Here is an 8,888-nt window from a genome sequence, read left to right as displayed (position 1 = left end):
GTAATTCTTGGCTGGCAATTTTTTTTCTTTAAGGCTTTATATATGTCATCCCATTGCCTTCTTCCCTGCATGGTTTCTGCTGAGTATTCAGAGCTTAGTCTTATTGACTCTCCTTTGCAGATGACTTTTCATTTATCCCTAGCCACTTTTAAAATTCTCTATCATCGATTTTGGCAAGTTTGATTATAATATGTCTTGGTGACTTTCTTTTGGGATCTACCCTGTGTAGGGTTCAATGACCTTCTTGGATAGATATCTTCTTGTCTTTCATGATATTAGGGAAGTTTTCTGCCAACAAATCTTCAACAATTCTGTGTATTTTCTGTTATCCACTCCCCCTTCCCCCCCGATCTGGTATTCCAATCACTCATCAGTTATTCCTTTTTGTAGAGTCCCACATAATTCTTAGGGTTTCTTCATTCTTTAAAGTTCTTTCATCTGATTTTTTCTCAAATAAATTGGTGTCAAGTGCCTTGTATTCAATCTCACTAATTCTGACTTCCATTGCCTAAATTCTGCTCCTATGACTTTCTATTGAGTTGTTTAATTCTGAAATTTTGTTAATCTTTTGGATTTCTATTTGCTATCTCCCTATGGGTTTTTGCAGCCTGTTAAATTTGTCATTTTGCTCTTGTATAACCTTCCTAAATTCCTCTATTGCTTTGTCTATATGTTCCTTGGCTTGGTCTGTGTATTGCCTGATCTCTTGAAGAGCTCTACACATTAATCTTTTGAATTCTACCTCTGGTAATTCCAAGATCTTATTTTCCTCTGGGAGGTTTCCTGGTTCTTTGTTTTGGTCACTTGCTGAAGCCATCAGGGTCTGCCTCTTTATGTGATTTGATATTGACTGTTGTCTCTGAGCCATCAATAAATTATTATATTTATTTATGTTTGCTTGCTGTGTCCTAGGTTCTTGTTTTGTTTTGTTTTGATATGCTGAAATAGGCTGGTCATGTAAGCTACTCTGATTATTGGTGTCTTTGAAGCTCTCACATCCTGTCACTAGGTCGTTAGAGCTGCTACTAGGTATGTAAGCCCAGGAGTCTGTTTACTTTTCTTATGTGGATTCAGTGCCGGTGTCCAGGTTGTTGGTCACCAAGTGTGTGGTGCAGGCTCTCACCTACAGTCCTGGATGGGCAAGACTATGTAGGGTGATTGGAGTAGGCACAGGTATCTGGCTGCAGTAGGGGGTTATGTACTGAGCAAAGTAGGGGGCTGATGGCTGCCCCTGAGTGCCTGGGTGGAAGGCATGTCCCTGTTCCCCAGATTGCATAGGTGGGTGGGTTTTGCAGCTGGACTGTGGGCTCCCAATGCTGTTGGCTGTGAGAACTGGGAGGCACCACATATTCTTAGAACCCTGTCGTGGGTGGCTCCTGGGTGGGGTCACCAGTTCACAGGCCCCTGATGCAGGTAGGGGAGGGCCTTGCTTAACAGTCAGGGTGATGTCATATGTCATGAATCTGTCATTCCCCCTTAGCTGTTGCAGTTAAAAAGTCTTCAGATATATACCCTGTTGTACTATGCTAATGAGGGCCTATGCTGTTGATATGGGCCCACACAGGTCTAGACAGGCGTGAAAGACATTCAAAGTCTGTGGACTCCTTATGCCTGTGCCTAGGCAAAAAGGCAGTGCCTCCCCTGAAGTCCCAGTTTAGGGGAGCTGGCAGATTATTTTTTCCTATTTGTTATTTGTTTGCTTATTTTTTCCCTCTCCAAAACCAGGTGACTGGCTAGTGTGCATGCACGGGGGGTCCCACTTCCGGCCTAGGATCCATGGCAATCACTGAAGCTGGATCAGAGCAGAGCAGGGAGAGCATGGATGAAGGGGAAAGAGACACTTCCCAGAGGGGGAAGGGTTATTTTAATCCTGCACGGTAGGTTAGACACTTGTACTTAACTTTTGCGGACCAAGCACCTCTTCCCTCTGGCTCCAGAGGCTTGTGCAGACTCTCTGCCACTCAGTTTCATCCCCAGCACTACTGCTTGCCTCAGCCCATGTGCACCGGCTGATCTAGCCTGCAGGATACTGGCCAGGTCAAGTCTGGTGCTTCCTCGCTGCTTCTGAACTGCTTTTCCCTTCCCCTGCTGCTCAGTCTGGCCCTTAACTTTTTCTTTGATGTTCAGGGCTCCTAGATTGTCATATATAATCAATTCACTTTTTTTTTCAGGTCTTTGTTTTAAGAGGGACCACAGGAAGTGTCTGCCTAGTCCTCCATCTTGGTCTCGCCTCTCAGCTGTTAATATTACTGAGGATCCTTTGTATGTGACAAGTTGCTTCTCACTTGTTGCTTTCAATATTCTTTATCTTTGACTTTCGACAGTCTGAATACAATGTGTCTTAGTATGGATATCTTTGAGTATAACTACTTGGAGTTTGTTGAGCTTCTTGGATGTATTGATTGTTTTCCAGTCACTTTGGGAAGTTTTTGGCCATTATTTCTTCAAATACTATTCCTGCCCCCTTTCTCTCTTCCTTCTTTCTGGAACTCTCGTTATGTGTATGTTGATATGTTTGGTGATGTCTCACGAGTCTCTGATGCTCTGTTCATTTTTTCTTCAGTGAATTTAAAATTTCAGTTATTTTACTTTTCAACTCCAAAATTTCCATTTTTTTTTTTCAAATTTCTATCTCTTCATTAATATTCTTGATTTGGTGAGATATCATGCTCATATTTCCTTTTGTTTTTTAGGCATGGTTTACTTTTTAAAAAAGCTCATTGAAAATATATAACAAAGCTGATTTAAAATATTTTTCTTGAAAGTCCAAAGTCTGGGCTGCCTCAGGCACAATTTCTATTGATTTTTTTTTTTCCTGTGTATAAAAAAAAAAAAAAGACTTTTTTTTTTTTTATGGGCCATACTTAATCTTATTTCTGCACAGGTCTTGTAATTTTTTGTTCAATGTGGACATTTTAAATATTATAATGTGGGAACTCTGTAAATCAAATCGTTTCCCTTCCCCAGGGTTTGTTGTTCTTGCTGTTTATTATTGTTGTTGTTTATTTGCCTAGTGACTTTCATGAATTAATTCTGTAAAGTCTGTGGTCTTTGTTGTGTTAAGTTCATTAGCTTAGTGGTCAGCTAATGACTGGGCAAAGATTTTCTTAACACTTGGAATGACAAAATTTTTTTTCCAGTTTTTTCTGAAGGGCTATGTGTGTGTGTGTTGGAGCGTGCTTTCAGCACTCAGCCAGGCAGTTTACAACTCAGCCTTCACTTCCCACACCAGAGTCTCAATATCATCAGGAAGTGAGAGTTTAGGGTCTTCACAGGTTTTTCCTGACCATCTGTACAGTGCTGAGTATGTCTGTGGACTTCTACAGTTCCAGAAATATGTCAGAGTTTTCAATGTCCTTATGGACATTGCATCCCCCAGGTTTTCCTCCCAAGTTTTTGGTTTAAGTATAGTTTGCCCCAACTGTTACTCTATCTCCTTAGGCATCAAGTCTGTTGCTTATCAAGTCAATTCCGACTCACAGTGACCCTATAGGACAGAGTAGAACTGCCCCGTAGGGTTTCCAAGGAGTAGCTGGTAGATGTAAACTGTCTGCCTTTTTGTTTAGCAGCCAAACTCTTAATCACTGCACCCCCAGGGCTCCCCTCAGACACCAGCAACCTGCAATTGCAGGTTTCAGCTGTTCCAGCAGCAACCAGCAATACAGGAAAACATTAGCCTATAAATGTTTCCAACAAATATCCCCTAGGAAGCAGCTTTAGCAGTAGGCCAGTATGGGTTAGGCAAAGTAAAGGACAAGACTTTTGAGCCAGTATTTCAGGGAGTCCTTAAAACCCATTGCTATTGAGTCGGTTCCGACTCATAGCGACCCTTAAATAGGTCAAAAACAATTAATTACAACTCTCTGAGAAAAAGGTCTGTTCTGTTCCCTTCTGTATTAGAAATGTAGACTATTGTTTTCACAGCTACCAGTGATCTGAGGAGCAGGTATGGGACTGGGGTAAATTAAAATGCCACAATATTTTCTGTTGTTACCAAGAATCAGCCATGCTTCTTGTACAAGCTTTTGCTGAGTTGTCATAAACCTTCCAGGATTTCCAGGATTTTTGATCCTTAAACTCTACATTAGTTAACTTCGATTTTAAAATTGGACAAACAAAACACTATAGCCATGCATCAACCGCTTAGGAATTAGAATTTTCATTGATGTTTTCACTCCTAAATTATACCAGTTTCTTCAATATTTCTGATTTTACTACGATAAATCTGTTGTTTTCTAATAGCCCCTTTGTTTTTTATTTTTTTAAGTTCTATTGTGCTTTAAGTGGAAGTTTACAAATCAAGTCAGTCTCTCACACAAAAACGTATATACACCTTGCTACATACTCCCCATTGCTTTCCCCTTAATGAGACAGCCCACTCCCTCCTTCCACTCTCTCTTTTCATGTCCATTTCGCCAGCTTCTAGCCCCCTCTAGCCTCTCATCTTCCCTCCAGGCAGGAGATGCCAACATAGTCTCCAGTGTCCACCTGATCCAAGAAGCTCACTCCTCACCAGCATCCCTCTCCAACCCATTTTCCAGTCCAATCCCTGTCCAAAGAGTTGGCTTTGGGAATGGTTCCTGTCCTGGGCCAACAGAAAGTCTAGGGGCCATGACCACCAGGGTCCTTCTAGTCTCAGTCAGACCATTAAGTCTGGTCTTATGAGAATTTGGGGTCTGCATCCCATTGCTCTTCTGCTCCCTCAGGGGTTCTCTGTTGTGTTTCCTGTCAGGGCAGTCATCGGTTGTAGCCAGGCACCATCTAGTTCTTCTGGTCTCAGGATGATGTAGTTTCTGGTTCATGGGGCCCTTTCTGTCTCTTGGGCTCATAATAGGCTTGTGTCCTTGGTGTTCTTCATTCTCCTTTGATCCAGGTGGGTTGAGACCAATTGGTGCATCTTGGATGTCTGCTTGCTAGTGTTTAAGGCCCCAGACGCCACTCTTTAAAGTAGGATGCAGAATGTTTTAATAGATTTTATTATGCCAATTGACTTAGATGTCCCCTGAAACCATGGTCCCCAGACCCCTGCCCCTGCTACGCTAGCCTTCAAAGCATTCAGTTTATTCAGGAAACTTCTTTGCTTTTGGTTTAGTCCAATTGTGCTGACCTCTCCCGTGTTGTGTTTTATCTTTCTTGTCACCTAAAGTAGTTCTTATCTACTCTCTAATTAGTGGATACCCCTCTCCCACCCTCCCTCCCTCCTCTCTCTCATAACCATCAAAGAATATTTTCTTCTCTGTTTAAACTATTTCTCAAATTCTTATAATAGTGGTCTTATACAATATTTGTCCTTTTGCATCTGACTAATTTCACTCAGCATAATGTCTTCCAGATTCCTCCATGTTATGAAATGTTTCACAGGTTCATCATTGTTCTTTATCGATGCGTAGTATTCCATTGTGTGAATATACCATAATTTATTTATCCATTCATCCTTTGATGGGCACCTTGGTTGCTTCCATCTTTTTGCTATTGTAAACAGTGCTGCAATGACCATGGGTTTGCATATATCTGTTCATGTAAAGACTCTTATTTCTCTAGGATATATTCCAAGGAGTGGGATTGCTGAATCGTATGGTAGTTCTATTTGTAACTTTTTGAGAAAGTGCCCAGTCGATTTCCAAAGTGTTTGTACCATTTTACATCCCCACCAGAAGTGTATAAGTGTTCCAATCTCTCCACAGCCTCTCCAACATTTATTGTTTTGTGTTTTTTGGATTAATGACAACCTTGTTGGAGTAAGATGGAATCTCATTGCAGTTTTGATCTGCATTTCTTTAATGGCTAATGATCGTATTTCCTCATGTAGCTACCTGAATGTTTTCTTTAGTGAAGTGTCTGTTCATATCTTTTGCCCAGTTTTTAACTGGGTTGTCTTTTTGTAGTTGAGTTTTTGCAGTATCATGTAGATTTTAGAGATCAGGTGCTGACTGGAAATGTCATAGCTAAAAATTTTTCCCAGTCTGTAGGTAATCTTTTTACTCTTTTGGTGAAGTCTTTAGATGAGCATAGGTGTTTGATTTTTAGGAGCTCCCATTTATCTAGTTTTTCTTCTGCATTGTCAGTAATGTTTTCTATACTGTTTATGCCATGTATTAGGGCTCCTAATGTTGTCCCTATTTTTTCTTCCATGATCTTTATTGTTTTAGATTTTATATTTAGGTCTTTGATCCATTTTGAGCTTGTTTTTGTGCATGGAGTGAGGTATGGGTCTTGTTTCATTTTTCTGCAGATGGATATCTTGTTATGCCAGCATCATTTGTTAAAAAGACCGTCTTTTCCCCATTTAACTGTTTTGGGTAATAACCCCTTTCTAATTGCTCCATGTGCATTTCAAAATCTACTACTGAACTTCGCATCCTGGTTAATGGTACCATCATCTACCTAGTTGCTCATGCAAAAAGTTTTGGCATTGCCTTCGATTTCTCCCTTTTCCTATGTCCCTGCTACTCCTATCATATACTTGTTTCAGGTCCTGTTAATTCTATTTTTGATTCTATTTTCTGCATGTCTTTCAAATGTTCCCCTTTCTATGCTCCTCCTGCCACTGCCTTCATCTCAGTTCAACAGACCATTAATTCTAATTTTAATACTGAATGCTGGAGGAAAAGAATGAGTAGGACATGTCCTCTGAGGTCCAGGAACTCACTGTCTAGTCAAGTTAATCTCCCAACCACTGAGCTATGGTGTTTCCTTAAGTGGGTCTTAAGCGGATAATTCAGTGCCACTAACTGCATTCAGAATGTTGTGCAGCCTTCACCACCAGGGCTTCAGTCTTTTAAAAGTCAACGGCGTTCATCTCTACCATTAGAAAGTCTGCACCTGGACAGTCTAGTTCTCCCAAGGTTGTTATAAAGGAAGTTGGTATGTGTTCTAATTAGTTCATTTACTTCTAACGCTCAGTTCTAATTGGCTCAACTACTTTATCTTTCACCACGTGTCTGTCAGTTTGTTGTACTATGGTGGCCTGTGTGTTGCTATGATGCTGAAAGCTATGTCATTGGTATTTCAAATAACAGCAGGGTAACACATGGTAAACAGGTTTGAGACTAGGAAGAAAGGCCTGGTGATCTAATTCTGAAAATTTACGAGTGAAAATCCTATGGATCACAGCAGAATATTGTGCAATATACTGTTGGAAAATGAGCCGTCTAATTGCTGCAACAATGGACTCAAGCACACCAATGATTGTAAAGATGGTGCAGGACTGGGCAACATTTCATTCAGTTGTACATGGGGTTATCATGAGTCAAAGCTGACTCAAGAAAACTAACAACAACAGCAGCAACAACAACTTTATCTTACCCATGGGCACCATAAATATTCTGTGGCATTTAGCCACTAAGAACCCCCACCCCCCAAAAAAAACCCTGTTGTCAATTTCGACTCATAGTGACCATATAGGACAGAGTAGAACTGCCCCACTCGGTTTCCAAGGAGCGGCTTGTAGATTTGAACTGCTGACTTTTGGTTAGCAGCTGAGTTCTTTACCACTGTGCTACCAGGGCTCCAAGAAATCCCTAATGAATCTTAATTCATTGATTCAGATAATACATTCTAAACCAAAACACCCTCAGTGTCTAAACCTAAGCTTTCAACAGTATTCTCACTTCCCCTTTCCTGAGGAAAGACAATTACATCCTTACTCAGGATTTAGGGAATTCTCCATACAAACAGAGTTTGCAGTACACAACTATATGTGTTGGGGAGCCATTACATGGGACATTTGCATTTTAGATCATTTTAGCTAAAGCGTGGAAGATGAATTTAAGGAGCGCATGACTGAAGGGTGGATAACTAAAAGGCCATCTTAACAGACGAGGTGAGAGATTAAAAGAACCTGAACAAAAACAGTGGTAATAAGTATTAAGTAAAGAGGATTAAAAGAACATTTAGGAAGTAAAAGAGGCAAAACTTGGAAATTATGCTGGTTATTCTCCATTTTCTCTCCGGCACTATTTTCTATTCTTCTTTGTCCTGCTCTGTGCCCTGAAGGGAGGTTCAATTTTATGGACTGTATCACACAGTTTCTCTTACTGTTTGCTTTGAGTTGGGTTCTGCCAATAGGGGGGACCAGTAAGACATTGGCAGGCAGGGAGAGAAAATGATTATGGAATTCTCTCCTCTATCTACAGATACACTTCCATTGAGGTGCCCCCTCTTTGATGGTTACAGTTCTTTTTGGGCTCTGGTAAAGCAACCCCCTCATTTTTGTTTCTTCAGGACTAGGAGTGGTAATAGCTTCCAACTATTGCTAGTCTCTGGGTAATCTCATTAAACCTTGTTGAATTTCTTAACTTCTCTCATTTCTGTAATCGTCCCTTTGCTAAATTCTCTTGAATCAAGCCCCATGTGTGTGCTAACTTTCTCCTTCTGGGACTCTGCTACAGTGACTGATGGGGTTTGTGAGAGGACTACAAAGGTTTAGATTCATTGCTCCCTAAAGAATTTTAGCCTTTCCCAGAATGCTTTGTTAGGGCATGCTCTGTTCAGATTTCCTGGAGTCCTTCCCAGTACCACCACCTGGGGATTTAGGCAGGTTCCCTAGAATCAGGCATGGTGTAGAGTAGCACTCAATAAAGGTTTGTAGAATAAACAGATTTTCTTTCACATTGTCTCTGAACTCTGTTGTTGAGTTATTACCAGTTCTTGTACACTCAGATTCTAAGCCTAGAATTGGTCTGGCCATTACTAGAATTTCATATTTGAGTTCTAGATTTTGAAATACACATGGAGCTATTAAAAAAGGGCTACTAAAAAACAAACAAACAAAAATCTTGGCTGTAGTAAGATCAGAAAGACTGAAGAAACTGAGATCATTTAGCAGTGAGAATACTTCAGTGCAAATTCCAATGTACAAGTAGTGGGTCCATGGCTGTAGTGTTTTG

Source organism: Loxodonta africana, chromosome 13 (assembly GCF_030014295.1).
Source record: "Loxodonta africana isolate mLoxAfr1 chromosome 13, mLoxAfr1.hap2, whole genome shotgun sequence".
Taxonomy (NCBI): domain Eukaryota; kingdom Metazoa; phylum Chordata; class Mammalia; order Proboscidea; family Elephantidae; genus Loxodonta; species Loxodonta africana.
Note: the sequence above shows the minus strand (reverse complement) of the source record.